The following is a 21231-nucleotide window of genomic DNA, read 5'->3' on the forward strand; positions in this document are numbered from 1 at the left end:
GGATTGTCATTTAATTAGCTTGCATAAAGATTCCATAGCATTTTGGGCCCATTTCTGAATGGAAAAAACACTGAAAACGCATCAAAAATACCCTGTGTGCACACAGCCTAAAATTCAATCAGACATTTATTGAAGTCTCACAGAAAAAAAACCCAAAATACTAAAAAATCTCTTTATTACCAATTACTTAAAAAACATAGTGCACACAATACCATCACCAAATAAACACTTGAAAATAGAAAACGAACCTAGGGGGTGCCTATTCCTAGTAGCCTAACACTTGTCAGTACCCTACCTGCCAGCGGAGGTTGGCACCCTAATCCTGCGCAGTGGCGCCCCCGCTCACCGTCGACTGTCCCTCCTGATCTATTAGACCCTACCAAGGAAGGGAAAAGAAAAATGTATATGTGTGGTTTTGTGAGGAGAGTTTAGGTATGTGGGTAGATGCTGTCCCTCACACTCACCCTATCTGTCAGCGGGGGTTGGCACCCTAGATCTGCGCAATGGCGCCCCCACTCCTCGATGGCTGTCCCAACAATGATAGCCCTAACAGAAAAAGTTCGGGACCCTTGATGTCGTAGGGTACTGAAAAATGTGAGAGCGTAGTGAACCAAACACAAAATTAAAAAAAAAAAAAAATTATATATATATATATATATTTCAAAGGATATAATAATCCAGATGATTTTGTTGAGGGAGGATCTAAATTGATCCTTCACAGTTGACTCAGTGATTTCCAAATTAATCTACAGGGCGTTGCCGGCAACTGAAAATGACCAGACGGAGACTCATGTCTCTGTATGGGGGATCGAGCAGATCTCTGGCCCCCGTTTATTGTGTATGAGTTTTCATAGTCATAGAAATTATACTTCAACCAATCAGCATAAGAACACGCTCACAGTTCTTAACCTATAAGAATGCAGGAAAAACTTAACCCATGAGGATACAGGAAAAATGGAAACTACAGATATGGTCATGTTTTTTTGGCATAAAAAACATATTAACAGATGCCTCAGTCTTGTATAGCGATACACCCCCGAGTCTCTTATCTGGCTCGGCTCGAGTTAGTACACTCAAGGTCTTTATACCAATTATGAACCATAGCCTAGTTGAATAACAGGCTTGTGAAAAACAAGATAAAATTACTTCATGGCAGCTGTAACCTTCTACCTAATTAAATAACAGAATTTATCTTTAACCAACAAGAAAATGGAGTCAAAGCAAAAAATGGAGAATCTTTCATAATTTGTTCCTTCACATTCCCCCCTAGATAAATTTTGTTAAGTAATGTCCAGCATCAGAGGTACTATCCCAAGCTATAAGCTCGAGGGGTACTGGTCTTCACATGACTGGTGCCATGTTACCAGCCATGGCTGTTGTGGCGTACCCGTCCCCCCTGTATACTAGAATTTACGAATAACAATTATTGATGACGGTGGTGGGGATCTTTTGAAGATAGCTATGCGCTTGGCTTCAACATCTTCATCAGGTAACTTTGTGAAATCGGTGTAGAGAAGAGCAGGGGTGGCAACGCTTTTGGTTTCATCATTAGTTGTCTTAGTGCAGAATTTCCTAATACATACAGAAATACACCAAAGAACAAGTTTTAGTATTACATACATGACAACGATAAAGGCAGCGATATGTAACAAACTTTGCAAGATTCCAGCTATCCAGCCCCAAAATCCCTTAAACCAATTGGCTGGATTAAGAAAGGAGAAGGTGTCTGCCCACCAACTGTCCTTATTACAGTCATTGTCTTTATCATATTGATCTCTAAAGGTACCTTCACACTGAACAATATCGCTACCGATCCGTGACGTTGCAGCGTCCCGGATAGCGATATCGTTGAGTTTGACACGCAGCAGCGATCAGGATCCTGCTGTGCCATCGTTGGTCAGAGCAGAAAGGCCAGAACTTTATTTAGTCGCTGGCTCTCCCGCAGACATCGCTGAATCGGCGTGTGTGACGCCGATTCAGCGATGTCTTCACTGGTAATCAGGGTAAACATCGGGTTACTAAGCGCAGGGCCGCGCTTAGTAACCCGATGTTTACTCTGGTTACCAGTGTAAATGTAAAAAAAACAAACACTACATACTTACATTCCGGTGTCTGTCCCCTGGCGTCCGCTTCCCTGCACTGACTGTGAGCTGCTTTACGGCTGGCCGACACTGACAGTGCAGAGAAGCAGAACGCCGAGGGACGGTACCTTAAGTCTTTGAATGTCCTCTAACTTTAACTTTAACTTCATAGTACTATTGGGATCTATATAATGACAGCAAGCAGGTCCAATAACCTGACACATACCACCCTGTGCTGCTGTTAAGTAGTCCAGTACTACAGTATGTTGATTAGTGACTATGATAAGTTGGTTTTGGACAACAACAGTAGTATTAAGTATATCCAATATATCCCAAATATGATTATCTAGATAGTCTGTGGCCCTAACCAATTTATCCCACATTTGTGTAATCATAGGGTAAATGAAAATAGAACTGACAATTTTATTGGCTATACCTATCTGTACTACTAATCTTTCATGATATTGTACAAACTTATTATTCAAGGATATTGGGGAATTTAGGCTGTCCCATGCGGTTATCAATATTATTATATGGCAATACAAAAAAGCAAAACATTATGTCCCCTTATTTGCTACTAGTCTGTTTGACCAGCTTGCAGTGCGATACGTGGATCCACGTCGGCCTTCCTTCCAGCTTTACTGACATAGGAATAATGAGGAGGACATGGTAGGGACCGTCATACAAGGGTTCTAGTCCGTGTTTTCTGACATAGCTTTTCACGACCATAAAACCACCAGGCTTCAAATTGTGACAAGTGTCGGTTTCTGCTTAATCTGGAAGGGAAGAATAAACTAAAACATGGGTGTTAGCAACATTTTTACTAAGCTGAATAACATATTGAACAGCACGGTCAGTTTCTTCTGATAACTACTGAGGCTGGAAATTTGCAACTGAGAACCTAGCACCAAACAATATCTCATATGGGGACAGGCCATGTTTTGCAATAGGGGCAGTACGAATGTGGTACAGTACAATAGGTAGGAGCTCTGGCCATGGAGCCGTAGTCTCCTGCATCATTTTGGTCAATTGTCCCTTCAGTGTGCCGTTCAGCCTCTCAACCTTCCCACTGGATTGTGGATGGTATGGAGTATGGAGCTACAGTGGATCCAAGCATTGTCAGAACCTCCTGATACACATAAGAAGAAAAGGCCGGGCCTTGGTCACTTTCAACAACTTCTGGAACACCATATCTGCATATAACTTCCACCACCAGTTTCTTCGCTGTGGTCTTTGCAGTCATGTTGGTAACAGGGAATGCTTCCGGCCAACTGGAGAACATGTCGACAACCACCAGACAATATTTATACCTTCCAGACTTAGGCAACGTGATGTGGTCCTCCTGGAGCCTTTGGAAAGGATAGTCGGGCTTAGCAAGGTGTTTCAGGGGTACACGTTGAAGTTGACCGGGATTGCAGGTCTGACAGATGTTACATGCACGGTTGAGTGCTGTCAGGACTGTAAAAATACCTGGAGCCCAGTAGAATTTTTGTACCAGGGCAAGGGACTGATTTTTTTCCTCGATGTATGGGCCCACGTGGCAATAGCAGGGTACATCCACTTGGGGAGACACACAAGTTGATCCTTTTTCCAGAGACCATTGTCCATACGTGCTCCATCAGCTTTCCACTGCTTCACTTCTTCCTTTGGAGACATTCTCTGCATCGTCAGTAAGCGGTCTTGCGGGGTCCAGCAGAAAACCTCAGTCTGTCGTGGATCATCAGGTTCCTGAAGAGTCAGTGTTTCTTGTAACTGTTTACGCTGAGAGCCTGTGGTCACCATAGTTGGTATGGTCAGTTCAACGGGTAGGAGAGCAGCAGCTTTTGCTTGCATATCCGCAAAGGTGTTACCAACAGTCTGTGGACTGTTCCTAGGACCGTGCTCCTTAAAGGTACCATCACATTAAGCGACGCTGCAGCGATATAGACAACGATGCCGATCGCTGCAACGTCGCTTGTGTGGTCGCTGGAGAGCTGTCACACAGACAGGTCTCCAGCGACCAACGATGCCAAAGTCCCCGGGTAACCAGGGTAAACATCGGGTTACTAAGCGCAGGACCGCGCTTAGTAACCCGATGTTTACCCTGGTTACCAGTGTAAATGTAAAAAAAAAAAACACTACATACTTACATTCCGGTGTCTGTCGCATCCCCCGGCGTCCGCTTCCCTGCACTGTGTAAGCGCCGGCCGTAAAGCAGAGCGGTGACGTCACCGCTGTGCTCTGCTTTACGGCCAGCCGGCGCTGACACAGTGCAGGGAAGCAGAACGCCGGGGGACGCAACAGACACCGGAATGTAAGTATGTAGTGTTTGTTTTTTTTACATTTACACTGGTAACCAGGGTAATCATCGGGTTACTAAGCACGGCCCTGCGCTTAGTAACCCGATGTTTACCCTGGTTACCAGTGAAGACATCGCTGAATCGGCGTCACACACGCCGATTCAGCGATGTCAGCGGGAGATTCAGCGACAAAATAAAGTGCTGGCCTTCTAGCTCCGACCAACCATGTCACAGCAGGATCCTGATCGCTGCTGCGTGTCAAACACAACGATATCGCTATCCAGGACGCTGCAACGTCACAGATCGCTATCGTTATCATTACAAAGTTGTTCAGTGTGAAGGTACCTTAACTTTGATAATGGCCACCTGAGTAGGTAATTTGATTGAGTCCATAAGGGTTTTAACAGCTTCAGCATTCTTCACTGGAGTCCCGGCAGTAGTAACAAACCCTCGATTGGCCCATAGGGCTCTGAAATCATGAGCAATACCAAATGCATACTGTGAGTCTGTGTATATATTAGCCCGCCTGTCTTTTGCCAGAACACATGCAGTAGACAGAGCCTGAAGTTCTGCTTCTTGTGCGGACTGTGAGGGAGGGAGTGCAGCTGCGTGCACTACAGTGTCTTCTGTAGTAACAACGTATCCTGTGTGGAATCTGCCAAAATCATCACCATATCTTGAACCGTCTTTCAGGGCCTTGTAGAGAGGTTGCATTATGCGGGATGCGTCCGGTATCCACTGACGACAATAAGTACATAGTCCAAGAAAACGCTGGAGTTCAGTCTCATCTTTTGAGAAAGGAAGGGAGCTGACGGCTATTTTTCTTTCTTCTGTGAGGTATCTGGCACCCTGAAGGAGACAGTGACCCAAAAATATCACTCGACCAAGGTAGAACTGAAGTTTCGAGGCCGAAACCCGACAGTTCAGATCTGCCAGATACTTGAGGAGGTTAACAGTGGCAACAATGGCTTCCTGCTCTGTCCGTGCACACAACAAAAGATCAGCCACATACTAAATCAGCGTGACATAGGGGTGATTTAACTGCCAGGGTAAAAGATACTTGCCCATATTTTTTTGCAAACTGATTGGGACTGTTTTGGGCCCCTTGTGGCATAACTGTCCACATCAATTGGCGTCCCTGATGAGTAAATGCAAACAGAAACTGGCAATCTGGGTGTAATGGAATGCTGAAGAAGGCATTGGCGAGGTCGATGACTGTGAGCCAAGCAGCATCCTGAGGTATCTGGGACAAGAGAGTATGTGGATTAGGCACCACCGGTATTTCCAGAACAGTAGCTGCATTAACTGCCCGTAGATCTTGTACCAGCCGGTACACAGGGGGTTGGCCGGGTGGGGTCTTTTTCTTAACGGGAAACAAGGGCATGTTACATGGGGAAACACAGGGTACTAGGGCACCATTATCGAGTAACATTTGTATTTGCCCCATGGGGCCCCACTCCTGATCATATTTCAAAGGGTACTGATGGACTTTGGGAAAAGGGGCACCAGGTTTGAGAAACACTTTTACTGGTTTACAGGCATTATTGGGGGTGAATCTGGGCCTATCAGGGCCATCATAACCGTGGGAAGGGCATGTAGGATACAGATCTCCTCACTATGTTCATCTGCATAGGGGTTATATAACGTAAGGACTATCTGACCATCATCTTGGAATTGTATTCTGAAGCGTAACTGTGATAATAAATCTGCCCCCAGTAAATTTACCGGACATGAGGGAGAGATTATGAACTGAGCAGTAACTTCAGGGAAAGGTCCCACAGGTATGGGTTTTGTGAGAGTATATTTATTGGGTCTGCCATCTACTCTAATTAAAACAAGCTCTTGATCTGAGAACTAACATGGCGAGGGAGATTCCCAGACATAGGGTTAAAAAGGGATATTGTAGTATGGGACTGGATTTGTGTAAGGTGGGAGGGCTGGAGCTAAAGTCTGTTGTGTGGGCCACTGATAAGGAACGGAGCTGTGTCCTTGTACAGCGGTGGGGGCTAGAGAGCGAGTAAGAATCGCTGCGGCTGCTGATTTAACCTTTAATTTCTTTGCTGATGTAGAGTGGGTTAAGTTCTTCTGAAAACTTTGTACTACTTTTTTTCAATGCATCACCTGGAATGGAGATCTCAATATCGGGTCTGACTGACATTGCCTCTTTCAATTCAGATTTAAGGCCGGACATTAAAGCTGCCACAAATAGGTGTGAATGGGCTTTATTATACAGTGAAAACCCCAAATCTTTAACCCCTTTACCCCCAAGGGTGGTTTGCACGTTATGGACTGGGCCAATTTTTACAATTCTGACCACTGTCCCTTTACGAGGTTATAACTCTGGAACGCTTCAACGGATCCCGATGATTCTGAGAATGTTTTCTTGTGATATATTGTACTTCATGATAGTGTTAAAATTTCTTTGATATTACCTGCGTTTATTTGTGAAAAAAATGGAAATATGGCGAAAATTTAGAAAATTTCCCAATTTTCCAAATTTGAATTTTTGCAATTAAATCACAGAGATACGTCACACAAAATACTTAATAAGTAACATTTCCCACATGTCTACTTTACATCAGCACAATTTTGGAACCAAAATTTTTTTTTGTTAGGGAGTTATAAGGGTTAAAAGTTGACCAGCAATTTCTCATTTTTACAACACCATTTTATTTTAGGGACCACATCTCATTTGAAGTCATTTTGAGGGGTCTATATGATAGAAAATACCCAAGTGTGACACCATTCTAAAAACTGCACCCCTCAAGGTTCTCAAAACCACATTCAAGAAGTTTATTAACCCTTCAGGTGTTTCACAGGAATTTTTGGAATGTTTAAATAAAAATTAACATTTAACTTTTTTTCACAAAAAATTTACTTCAGCTCCAATTTGTTTTATTTTACCAAGGGTTACAGGAGAAAATGGACCCCAAACCTTGTTTTACAATTTGTTCTGAGTACACCGATACCCCATAAGTGGAGGTAAACCACTGTTTGGGCGCATGACAGAGCTTGGAAGCGAAGGAGCGCCATTTGACTTTTTAATGCAAAATTGACTGGAATTGAGATGGGACGCCATGTTGCGTTTGGAGAGCCACTGATGTGCCTAAACATTGAAACCCCCCACAAGTGACACCATTTTGGAAAGTAGATCCCCTATGGAACTTATCTAGAGGTGTGGTGAGCACTTTGACCCACCAAGAGCTTCACAGAAGTTTATAATGCAGAGCCGTGAAAATAAAACAAAAATTTTTTCCTACAAAAATTATTTTTTAGTCCCCAGTTTTGTATTTTCCCGAGGGTAACAGGAGAAATTGGACCCCAAAAGTTGTTGTGCAATTTGTCCTGAGTGCGCTGATACCCCATATGTGGGGGGAACCACCGTTTGGGCGCATGGGAGGGCTCGGAAGGGAAGGAGCGCCATTTGGAATACAGACTTAGCTGGAATGGTCTGCAGGCGTCACATTGCGTTTGCAGAGCCCCTAATGTACCTAAACAATAGAAACCCCCCACAAGTGACCCCATATTGGAAACTAGACCCCCTCACGAACTTATCTGGATGTGTTGTGAGAACTTTGAGCCCCCAAGTGTTTCACTACAGTTTATAACGCAGAGCCGTGAAAATAAAAAATCTTTCTTCTTCCCACAAAAATTATTTTTTAGCCCCCAGTTTTGTATTTTCCCAAGGGTAACAGGAGAAATTGGACCCCAAAAGTTGTTGTCCAATTTGTCCTGAGTACGCTGATACCCCATATGTTGGGATAAACTCCTGTTTGGACACACGGGAGAGCTCGGAAGTGAAGGAGCACTGTTTTACTTTTTCAACGCAGAATTGGCTGGAATTGAGATCGGACGCCATGTCGCGTTTGGAGAGCCCCTGATGTGTCTAAACAGTCGAAACCCCCCAATTATAACTGAAACCCTAATCCAAACAGACCTCTAACCCTAATTCCAACGGTAACCCTAACCACACCTCTAACCCAGACACACCCCTAACCCTAATCTCAACCCTATTCCCAACCGCAAATGTAATCCAAACCCTAACTTTAGCCCCAACCCTAACTGTAGCCTTAACCCTAAAGGCCCCTTCACATTAAGCGACGCTGCAGCGATACAGACAACGATCCGGATCGCTGCAGCGTCGCTGTTTGGTCGCTGGAGAGCTGTCACACAGACCGCTCTCCAGCGACCAACGATGCCGGTAACCAGGGTAAACATCGGGTAACTAAGCGCAGGGCCGCGCTTAGTAACCCGATGTTTACCCTGGTTACCATGCTAAAAGTAAAAAAAAAACAAACACTAGATACTTACCTACCGCTGTCTGTCCTCCAGCGCTGCGCTCTGCTTCTCTGCTCTCCTCCTGTACTGTCTGTGAGCCGGAAAGCAGAGCGGTGACGTCACCGCTCTGCTTTCCGGCTCACAGACAGTACAGGAGGAGTGCAGAGCACAGCGCTGGAGGACAGACAGCGGTAGGTAAGTATGTAGTGTTTGTTTTTTTTTTACTTTTAGCATGGTAACCAGGGTAAACATCGGGTTACTAAGCGCGGCCCTGCGCTTAGTTACCCGATGTTTACCCTGGTTACCAGTGAAGACATCGCTGGATCGGTGTCACACACGCCGATCCAGCGATGTCAGCAGGGAGTCCAGCGACGAAATAAAGTTCTGGACTTTATTCAGCGACCAACGATCTCCCTGCAGGGGCCTGATCGTTGGTCGCTGTCACACATAACGATTTCATTAACGATATCGTTGCTACGTCACAAATAGCAACGATATCGTTAACAATATCGTTATGTGTGAAGGTACCTTAACTGTAGCCTTAACCCTAGCCCTAACCCTAGCCCTAACCATAACCCTAGCCCTAACCCTAGCCCTAACCCTAGCCCTAGCCCTAACCCTAGCCCTAACCCTAGCCCTAACCCTAATGGGAAAATGGAAATAAATACATTTTTTTAATTTTTTTATTTTTCCCTAACTAAGGAGGTGATGAAGGGGGGTTTGATTTACTTTTATAGCGGGTTTTTTAGCGGATTTTTATGATTGGCAGCCGTCACACACTGAAAGACGCTTTTTATTGCAAAAAATACTTTTTGCGTTACCACATTTTGAGAGCTATAATTTTTCCATATTTGAGACTACAGAGTCATTTGAGGTCTTGTTTTTTGCGGGACGAGTTGACGTTTTTATTGGTAACATTTTCGGGCACGTGACATTTTTTGATCGCTTTTTATTCCGATTTTTGTGAGGCAGAATTACCAAAAACCAGCTATTCATGAATTTCTTTTGGGGGGGCGCTTATACCATTCCACGTTTGGTAAAATTGATAAAGCAGTTTTATTCTTCGGGTCAGTACGATTACAGCGATACCTCATTTATATCATTTTTTTAATGTTTTGGCGCTTTTATACGATAAAAACTATTTTATAGAAAAAATAATTATTTTTGCATCGCTTTATTCTGAGGACTATAACTTTTTTATTTTTTGGCTGATGTTGCTGTATGGTGGCTCGTTTTTTGCGGGACAAGATGACGCTTTCAGCGGTACCATAGTTATTTATATCCTTCTTTTTGATCGCGTGTTATTCCACTTTTTGTTCGGCGGTATGATAATAATGCGTTGTTTGTCTCGGTTTTTTTTTTTTTTTTCCTTACGGTGTTTACTGAAGAGGTTAACTAGTGGGACAGTTTTATAGGTCGGGTCGTTACGGACGCGGCGATACTAAATGTGTACTTTTATTGTTTGTTTTTTTATTTAGATAAAGAAATGTATTTATGGGAAGAATATATATATATTTTTTTTTCATTATTTAGGATTTTTTTTTTTTTTTTTTTTTTTTTTTACACACTTGTAAAAAATTTTTTTTACTTTTTTACTTTGTGCCAGGGGGGGACAATACAGATCGGTGATCTGCCAGTTTGCACAGCACTCTGACAGATCACCGATCTGTCTCAGAGCGCTGCAGCGTTACCAAGTGCCTGCTCTGAGCAGGCACTTGGTAAGGCACCTCCCTCCCTGCAGGACCCGGATCCGCGGCCATCTTGGATCCGGGACTTGCTGCAGAAAGGAAGGTAGGAGACCCCCGGAGCAACGCGATCACATCGCGTTGCTGCGGGGGTCTCAGGGAAGCCCGCAGGGAGCCCCCTCCCTGTGCGATGCTTCCCTGCGCCGCCGGCACATCGCGATCATGTTTGTCCGTGACCGCTCCTGGCACATAGTGCCGGATGTCAGCTGCGATAAGCAGCTGACACCCGGCCGCGATCGGCCGCGCTCCCCCCGTGAGCGTGGCCGATCGCCTATGACGTACTATTCCGTCCTTGGGAAGTAGGGCCCACCCCACATGGACGGAGTAGTACGTCTAATGGCAGAAAGGGGTTAAACACTACCATAAGACGCCCATAGAACTTCTCGGCAGTCTCCCCCTTGTCCTGTGTGACATCTGTGAGGGAGGTAGCTTGGTCCGCTAGTCTATCTTGTGCCCAAACCTTTAAAGCATTACAGAAATCAACACCACTCTCATAGTTTCCCCCGTCCAGGTTCACATTATACATTATGCCACCCTCAATAATTGGAAAATACCCCTCCCCAGCCTTCATTTGGAGTAAGTGTAACAGATCTCTCCGGGGAGTGGAATAAATCTCTCGATTCGCTGCTATTTGTCTATAGAAGGCCATGGGGGATGTTTCTGAATCGGGTAACTAAAGTAGGAGGGGGTGGATACTCATAACCACTAGCAATACTAGGCATAGCAGGGACTGGTGCTGGCGGTGGCTGATAATAAGTGCCGTCAGCGTTTAGCAAGGGAAAGGTGGGGGCTACAACTCCGGGTCTTCTTGCTTCACAATTGTAACAGACCTGTCTCCACTGAGAATTAGTAACTCTGCATACATCACAAATCCACTCGGCAGGATCATAGGGTGGGGGTGCACTGAGTTTTGGCAACCCAGGATATATTGGAGCTTTGGGGTTAAGGGGCACAGAGCTTACAGTCAGGAGAAGAGGCTTGATTTCCTGGGGAGGGATCTTATCTAGCAGGGAGACCCCCTGTTCCAGATCATCATTTTTAATTGTTTGTCTTTCTGACACATTATTCTCAATCACTTTCTCAACACCTTCCTGCACCACAAAACATCCGGACTTTATCATAGGAGTAGACAGCTTTCCTTTTTCAACCTAGCAATAACAGAGACAATCAGAACTCACTTCCTCTGTTAATCCTTAATTTGCTATATATCAACCACTCATCTGGAAGCAGGTGAATCTTTTACCAGTATTTCAATTACACTGATAACCAAACAATCTCTTAGTAGTTTCCTTCTAAAACTAGGCACAATATTTTACCTTAAACTTACAATATTTATTTCTACTTCAATACAATATTGTACTATTGCTTCAAACAAAACACAGATATCCCAGCATATACTACACAAGGATAGAAAATTCAGAGAGAACGCAGCTATGTGCCCCCTCCATACCAGAGACACAGAACAGATAAGAACATCACAGCATTCCTCAACACAAAAGAAAGCAATAGCACAAACGTTTGACCCCTCCCATCGGGTATTTTGGAAATTTCACACAAACGGAATACAGCAGTTCTCAGACTTAATTAATTTCTACAAAACCTTCATCACACAATTCATATGAAAAACCAGACCACCTTAGAAAAACCAATGATTGTGAATATTTTCCCCATCTTTGGGCTAACAATATCAAATTCATCACACAAATTCAAAGTTGTCTTTTACTTCCACGGAAATTGATTCTCCTTTAGAGCTAAATATCCTTACTTTGTCGTGCATAGTTGTTCTGTCTTCATACACGTTGGTACGGTGTGTGATCCGACATACGGCATAAACCACTTCTGTCTCCCAAATAAGCAGACTGTTCTCTGTAGTCTAACTTGTTTATTGGTAAACATGAGCGCGGTAAAACTATAAGAATACAAATGATTTGAGTAAGTATTGGGCAAATAATAACATGACTGCAACTAACAGGGAAAGCATACAGGATGATGCAACTTCTATAATAACTACATACAGCAGGTAACTGAAATCACATTTCCTGTGTACTGGCTGCTATACAGTTAATCACACTCTGTACAACATTACATAGCAAGAACAGGGATAATGGTCTTACCGGATAAACTTAACCGGAATGGGAAGTAAGTGAGGTAGTTCAACACAGCAGATTAACACGTGTGTCCAGGGAAATACACAGAGAGAAAATGGAGTTTCCCCTTCCCATGATACCTTGGTGAATCCCAGAATGCAACACTCTAATAATTACTGAAAAACACAGGTAGTAAATTTAACCACCACTGGGTGGTGCTATAACACAGCAAAACCAAACTATGGTATTAAACCTTTTTAAAGCTAGATACGAAGCCCTGACCTTCGCTAGAATGGGCAGAACAATAGTACTAGAGCAGCCGTATATAGTCTATTCCACTGGGTCTACCTGTCCCCCGCTGGGACAACCCAAAAACGCGGTACTTAGTGAAAGGAGGAGGGCGTCTCAGACTTCCCTCCGGACACTTCTGGATATATATACTGTATACTTCTATATATTCCTGAGTTACGTATCCTACCCAATCTTTGATCACCTCACCGCGCCTGATTCTAACAATGATCAGGAATTCAGGATATTTTGACTATAAAGAGAATTACATCACTGGTCAATCCGGGGTGTCCGTCCCTTATGAGGTACGGTTCGAGCACTGGGCTCCCAACGCAGGGCCGGCGTCAGCACCCGGCGCACCCGGGCAAGTGCCGGGGCCCTGGCAAGACGGGGGGCCCATTTATGGTAGCACACGTGACTCACTACATCCCTGCTGTGTGTTGTGTGTGACTGTCTTCAGTGAGTGACTACTCAAATCGGACATCACCCCCCCCCCCCCGGCTGCAGGGGGCACAGAGCTCTGTCTGTGCCTTTTCGCTGGCGCTTGGTGCTGCGCAGCTGCAATAGCAGCAATACTCACCTCCGCAGGCCCTCACCATGGATACACAATATACTTCCGGGCGACGCTGGGTCATCTCTCCTGCTACTTCCGGTCGGCTCTTCATCCTAAGAGCAAGAAGACAGAGAGAGACCCTCGTCGCCCAGTGTCCACCATCCAGGTCCAGGACATGAGGACAGGTCCAGCAGCGGCAGCACCAAGCAGGAGAAGACGAGCAGCAGCTGTGCTGCAGTGAGGACGGTGCACCCTCTCCTGCTGTGTCCACAACGAGGGCGATGGACGGGCCGGCGAAGCAGTGAGTGAGTCAGTGACTCGTCTGCACTTTGCGGGGGAGGGGGAATATGGGATGCAGCCTGCTGCTGAGCCAGGGTCTGCTGTGTGTCTCACTGACCCTTTTACTTTCACAATCTCATCTCAGACAGCCAGTTTCACCCATTTTAGGTGTTGCCTTATATACTACGTCACGGGGCTGTGATATTACTACGTGCGCTGTGCTGTATACTGCGTGGGCTGTGCGTTATATACTGCATGGGCTGTGCGTTATATACTGCGTGGGCTGTGCGTTATATACTGCGTGGGCTGTGCGTTATATACTGCGTGGGCTGTGCGTTATATACTGCATGAGATGTGCGTTATATACTGCGTGGGCTGTGCGTTATATACTGCGTGGGCTGTGCGTTATATACTGCGTGGGCTGTGCGTTATATACTGCGTGGGCTGTGCGTTATATACTGCGTGGGCTGTGCGTTATATACTGCGTGGGCTGTGCGTTATATACTGCGTGGGCTGTGCGTTATATACTGCGTGGGCTGTGCGTTATATACTGCGTGGGCTGTGCATTATATACTGCGTGGGCTGTGCGTTATATACTGCGTGGGCTGTGCCTGTGCGTTATATACTGCGTGGGCTGTGCCTGTGCGTTATATACTGCGTGGGCTGTGCCTGTGCGTTATATACTGCGTGGGCTGTGTGTTATATACTGCGTGGGCTGTGTGTTATACGTCGTCCACCACCCAGGACATGAGGACCGGTCCAGCAGCGGCAGTGCCAAGCAGGAGAAGACAAGCAGCAGCTGCAGTGAGGTGCACGGTTGGTGCACCCTCTCCTGTGTCCACAACGAGGGCGACGGACGGGCCGGCGAAGCAGTGAGTGAGTGACTCGGGTATGTGTTAAAGGGGGGGGGGGGGGCCCACTGAGACTCGTTCGCCCGGGGCCCTCAAAAACCTGGAGCCGGCCCTGTCCCAACGGAACTACACCTCTATATGATTCCACCCAAAAATCACCCCACCATCGGGGACAAACCTCAGATCCTCTTTGCAGCACAAACACAAGAAAACCACCAGTCTGGACAGTATAACTGCCAACTTACCGTGGTTGTTGTGGGGGATGATCAGTCCCAATTTTCCAGTGCCTGTGTCCAGTCCGAGGGTCCTTTGTCTTGTTGTCCTCCGGGGGGCAGAGGCATTCCTGTTTGGGGCCCCATGTTTCGGGCGCCAAGCTGTTGAGGGAGGATCTAAATTGATCCTTCACGGTTGACTCAGTGATTTCAAAATTAATCTACAGGGCGTTGCCAGCAACTGAAAATGACCAGACGGAGACTCATGTCTCTGTATGGGGGATCGAGCAGATGTCTGGCCCCCGTTTATTGTGTATGAGTTTTCATAGTCATAGAAATTATACTTCAACCAATCAGCATAAGAACACGCTCACAGTTCTTAACCTATAAGAATGCAGGAAAAACTTAACCCATGAGGATACAGGAAAAATGGAAACTACAGATATGGTCATGTCTTTTTGGCATAAAAAACATATTAACAGATGCCTCAGTCTTGTATAGCAATACACCCCCGAGTCTCTTATCTGGCTCAGCTCGAGTTAGTACACTCAAGGTCTTTATACCATTTATGAACCATAGCCTAGTTGAATAACAGGCTTGTGAAAAACAAGATAAAATTACTTCATGGCAGCTGTAACCTTCTACCTAATTAAATAACAGAATTTATCTTTAACCAACAAGAAAATGGAGTCAAAGCACAAAATGGAGAATCTTTCATAATTTGTTCCTTCACAATATAATTTATTGTGTGCTAAAAAACACACAATACTTGGCTGTCCTGCATCCCAATATACAGATATTGCCTGTGAGTCTTATTCAGAGTGTTCAGCCACAATAATTATACAATCCACAAGTCCTCCAAAATTAGCTGGGGAGAAAAAAAAAGAAAAAAAAAACACCACCAAGGGATTTTTTAGGAATATAATAATCCAAAAGATTTACTCAATTGTGTGCTAAATAACACGATTTTAGGCTGCCCTGAATCAAACAAAAATGTATTGCCCGTGAGTCTTGATCAGGCTATTCAACCTTATATTCAGCCATATATTGCACAATACCCACATTCATAATAAGATAAAACACAAGTCCCATGTAAATACTTAAATCAAAAAAGCCACTCCCCAAAGTGATGTCCTGGTTCACACACTTTTTAAACAGTGGGGTCATGAAGCAAACGTACTTGTTTCTCTAGCTTCAAGATACTAGGACCCACAGTCTGCCAAAAGAGGCAAATCCCTCAATTTAACAAATACTTTAAACTCACATTCCAATAGATAGGCATAGAAAAAAATCAGTCTCATAGCTCAGTCTCCCAAAGGAGGTTCATCGGGAGTATATTTTACAGTAATATCAGAGACCACTACTTAGCTTTGTGTTGTCCATGACGATACAGGACACACGCACCAGGCACCTACCTTCCAGATTAAGTGCCTGAAGTCAAGTGTCTAAACCTCCCCATATATAGACTCAATTAACTGACAAATGTAACGCATCTGAGTCCCCCTGTGTGCGTATACATATCCAGGATCCTTCATGCTGGCAAGATGCTACGCCCACTGTAGCTGTTCGTTGATCGGCGTCCATGTTCCCTACCGGAAGTGCATAACCACGTCACCTCGTTACATCTGTGTTTCATGTGACGCAGGCGCATTGAGGCATATTTGCGTCCCACCTTGCGCCTGTGTATGAGGCCCAACAATAACGCATCCTACGTAGGTGCCTTGGAAACAAAGGGCACACCATCCTTCATGACCCCTCTCTCTTATCACGCATGCGCCTGATGGCGCCGATACAGGGCGATGTATTTTTCGCAGGCGTCTAAGCCTCACCTCCTCCCTCATGCCGCGCACGCGCATAGTGACTCTCATCACATAAACGCCTACCAACGCCGTTACCAATGAGTGTGTTTCATGTGACACAGGAGCATTGGGGCATATTTGCGTCCCATCTTGCGCCTGCGTATGAGGCCCAACAATAACGTATCCTACGCAGGTGCCTTGGAAACAAAGGGCACACCATCCTTCATGACGCCTCTCTCTTATCGCGCTTGCGCCTGATGGCGCCGATACAGGGTGATGCATTTTTTGCAGGCGCCTAGGAATCACCTCCTCCCTCATGCCACGCACGCGCAAAGTGACTCTCATCACATAGGCGCCTACCAACGCCGTTACCAAGGAGTGTGTTCCCACATCAGCGCCTCCAACTTCTCTTCTTCTTTAAACAGCGCAGGCGCACTATGGTTCACACCGATGCACTGTACCAAATAAATACGAGTAGGCAGCAGATTATTAAATTTAACTGTTCCCGCGCCTGAACATTACATCCCCACCACATAGGGCTATAAGAAACGGCGCAGAGGTGAAGTGAATGATTTGATCAATCACCATACCATTCAGTGCACTTATAATAGAGACCCCTTCACACCACACATTACCCTCATGGTCTGGAGCTTAATACAAATAAAAAATACATTTCATTCCTCAGACCGAAAAGGTTTTGAGTCCAAATATGGGATAAAAATCTTTGATGTTTTTCATCACCAGATAGAATGATCTAGTGGATGTACAGTATAGTAATTCCCCTTAGTAGGGGACGATCAATATTATTTAGCCTTTTCCGGCCGATATCATAAAAGCTTCAAGTCTTACAGGGCATAGCATAATAATAGGGAATTCAAATAAAGCAACCAAAATTCATCTGCTCATTTAGACCCATAGGTGAAACCGTATTCATCCTATGTATCCACCTCAGCTCTTTTTGTAAAATCCTTCTATCCAGGTTCCCTCCCCTCATTGATGGATTAATAACCTCAATGGCGCAAAAGGAGAAGGATTTAAGGTCACCACCATGTACTTCACATATGTGCCTTGATATCGGGGTCTCCCTTGCATGTCTAATATCTCCAACATGATCTCCAATTCTTCTCCTAAACTCCCTTACAGTTTTACCGATGTAGTTTAACGGACATGCACAAGTGAACAAATAGATCAACCCTGCAGTCTTACAATTAGCAAAATGCCTACTCTTAAATTTTTGTCCAGTGCTCACACTTGAGAATTCATCACCAGTAGCTAGATAGTAACAAAAGGAGCAACCACCGCATCTGAAAGTGCCCATTTGCCTTTTCTCTAACCATGTGCCTGCTTTCTTTGGTGGATTTAAGGTACTATGGACCAATTGGTCCCTTATAGACCTTCCTCTTCTATATGTGATAGCAGGTCTTAAAGGTAAATACTCCTTTATATTTGTGTCTGCCAGAAGAATATCCCAATACCTAGTCATGATATCCCTAACCTCTGATGAATGATCATCATAGTTCCCTATGAGTCTCAGTAAGGGATCAATATCATTTCTAGGTTTGGGTTGAAGGAGGTTCGTCCTTGACAGGGGCTCAACTTGTTTAAAGGCATCATGCAGAATGTTCCTCGGATAACCTCTCTCCATAAATCTATTTTTGAGGTTATGTCCGATGAGCAATTTCTTTTCACCCTTAAGTATTGCCCCTTCGGAATCCCCCTTTTAAGGCTAAATGGGTGGTAGCTATTCCATCTCAAAAGACTGTTAGTTGAGGTGGGCTTCCTAAATATAGTCGTTTGTAGGCGGCCCTCTTTATCTTTCTCAATAGTGATGTCCAAAAAATTGACAGAACTTCTGCTGATCTCATGGGTAAATCTTAGACCCATCTCATTAATATTTAGATCTTGTACAAATCTTTCAAAGGAAGGAATGTCCCTAGTCCATAGAATAAAAATGTTGTCAATGTAGCGCCCCCAGAATAATACCAAGACGAATCAACCTCCCCAAAGACCACGGTGTCCTCCCACCAGCCCAGGAGCAGATTGGCATAGGTAAGGGCACAGGGGCTGCCCATAGCCGTGCGCTTGAGCTGGTGGTAGAACTTACCGTCAAATAAAAAATAATTGTGGGTAAGTATGTAATTGGTTAGCTGGACAAGGAACTGATTGTGTTCTTCAAAATGAACCCCTCTAGTTTTCAAAAGGAAATCAACAGCCTGTAGTCCCATGTCATGGGGGATGCTGCTATACAACGCTTCAACGTCGATGGATGCCAGATACGTATTCTCATCTAGTACAATGTCCTCAATCTTTAGCAACAAATCAGATGTATCTCGTATATAAGATGGTAAAGCGGTTACAAATTGTCTCAATGCTTTATCTATGTAAATACCGCAATTCTGAGAGATTGAGTCATTGCCTGACAAGATCGGCCTGCCTTTTAAAGGCGAGAGACCCTTGTGCACCTTTGGGAGGGTGTAGAACATTGGTATTATTGGTGCCTTCTGTATCGTAAAGTCTCTTTCATTTTTGGATATTAACCCTCTACCATATGCATCTGATAATATGCCATTTAGTTCCCTATTGAACCTTTCAGTGGGGTCATGTCGCAACAGGCCATAGGTTGAAGTATCCTTCAAAATACTCAAGCAGACGTCACTATATTTCATATAGTCCATGATCACTAGGTTGCCACCCTTGTCAGATGGTTTTATTACTAGCTCTCTTCTTGTAGACAGAGTGTCGAGAGCTCTCCTCTCCTCATGTGAGAGGTTAGATCGTCCAATTCTCTTTTTATCATTGAGTTTCTTAAGGTCATTAATCACCAATTGAGTAAAAATATCAATGCTAGTATTCATAGACAAGGGTGGCATCCTATTACTTTTTGGTTTCAACTCCGTGAACGGACCAACACCCATTGGTCTGGAGTTCTCATCCAATAAATCAGTTAAGGTCCTTACATCCGTGAGGTCATTAATATCAATCCCTAAAGCATTACATTCCACTTGATCATGGTTCTTAAAAAACTTCTTCCATTTAAGCTTTCTCGCAAAAAGACTAACATCCTTGATCCAATCAAATTCATTGAATCTGACAGTGGGTACAAATCCAAGTCCTTTATTCAATACCGATATTTCCGAGTCAGATAGAGTATATGATGATAAATTTAAAATCTTATTGTCATCATATCCCCTAGTTAATATCTTGTAACTCCCAATCTCTCCCTCAGCTGGTAGGGAGAGTGCCTTCTCTCTAAAAAAGAAAAAGAGGAGGAAGTAGAGGGCACAGAGATGGTGGGCACCCCAGATGACGGCATTTGATAACCCACACTCCCTCTCATCTGACCAAATCTTTTTCTTCCAGACCTTCCCCATCTTTCTCTCCGTGTTCTGTTCCCCCGATATGTATTGATGGTACCAGCACTTCTATTGATGTCGCTTCTTTCACTGTCTGAGACTTCCTGATCAGAAGAAGAGATATTCGAACACTCCCCTATCTGACTAGGATTCTCTTCAAATAGGAACCCGAAGACATGGTTTTCTCTAAAGTCCCGACTGTCCTTACTAAATTGTTTATGTTTTCTGTCTTTTATGTCTGCTTGAAATGTTTCTATGTTTGTTTGTAAAGTCGATTCACGTCTGCCAAAATCTGGATCACCCTTGAACTTATTTATGTTATCAATGAGCTCAGTGAGTTTCTTACTGGTTCTGTCAATAATGTTCCTCTCCTCCTGTACCAGAATCTGCATAAGCCTAACTGAGCTATCTACCAGTTCATTTTGCCATTTGTGTAGGAGCTCGGGTGTCCTAGTTCTCTTAGCCGGAGAGACATACAATCTTAGTGCCTTTGGCACAATTCTATTTTTGATATAGTTTTCGAGGGACTGGACCTCCCACCAGGGTCTGATATTGTCCCTATAACATCCTATTAAGTCCTGGAAGAGGTCTCTAAGGTCCAGTGACCTAGTGGAACCACCTACAGTGGTACGTACCTTCATTAAAGATATCTCTAGCATCCAAGGCCCATGATTCCCTATTTACTGGCACTGTAAGAAAGCCTGCCATGGAAAAATAGAATCTCACAGAAAACAACAATAATCAAGGAGTTATTAATATAACAGTCTCACAGAAAAAAAAACCAAAATACTAAAAAAATCTCTTTATTACCAATTAATTAAAAAACATAGTGCACACAATACCATCACCAAATAAACACTTGAAAATAGAAAACGAACCTAGGGAGGTGCCTATCCCTAGTAGCCTAACACTTGTCAGTACCCTACCTGCCAGCGGAGGTTGGCACCCTAATCCTGCGCAGTGGCGCCCCCACTCACCGTCGACTGTCCCTCCTGATCTATTAGACCCTACCAAGGAAGGGAAAAGAAAAATGTATATGTGTGGTTTTGTGAGGAGGGTTTAGGTATGTGGGTAGATGCTGTCCCTCACACTCACCCTACCTGTCATCGGGGGTTGGCACCCTAGATCTGGGCAATGGCGCCCCCACTCCTCGACGGCTGTCCCAACAATGATAGCCCTAACAGAAAAAGTTCGGGACCCTTGATGTCGTAGGATACTGAAAAATGTGAGAGCGTGGTGAACCAAACACAAAAAAAAAATAATAATAATAAAATAAAATATATATATTTCAAAGGATATAATAATCCAGATGATTTAATTTATTGTGTGCTAAAAACACACAATACTTGGCTGTCCTGAATCCCAATATACAGATATTGCCTGTGAGTCTTATTCAGAGTGTTCAGCCACAATAATTATACAATCC

General features: G+C 44.3%; 1 long non-coding RNA gene across 2 annotated transcripts; it reads right to left on the reverse strand.

The window, feature by feature from the left end:
• Nucleotides 1-793: 793 nt before the first annotated feature.
• LOC138670659 (uncharacterized) lies at nt 794-13665 on the reverse strand. 2 transcript variants are annotated; one of them, XR_011319365.1, is made up of 3 exons: nt 13339-13665; nt 12149-12292; nt 794-1572 (listed from the first exon to the last, which is right to left on the reverse strand). It is a non-coding gene; the product is annotated as an uncharacterized lncRNA (long non-coding RNA). The 2 variants fall into 2 exon arrangements; XR_011319366.1 differs by lacking the exon at nt 13339-13665 and adding an exon at nt 12498-13205.
• Nucleotides 13666-21231: the final 7566 nt, after the last annotated feature.

The sequence above is a fragment of the Ranitomeya imitator genome, chromosome 1, assembly GCF_032444005.1.
Source record: "Ranitomeya imitator isolate aRanImi1 chromosome 1, aRanImi1.pri, whole genome shotgun sequence".
In the NCBI taxonomy this organism is placed as follows: Eukaryota; Metazoa; Chordata; class Amphibia; order Anura; family Dendrobatidae; genus Ranitomeya; species Ranitomeya imitator.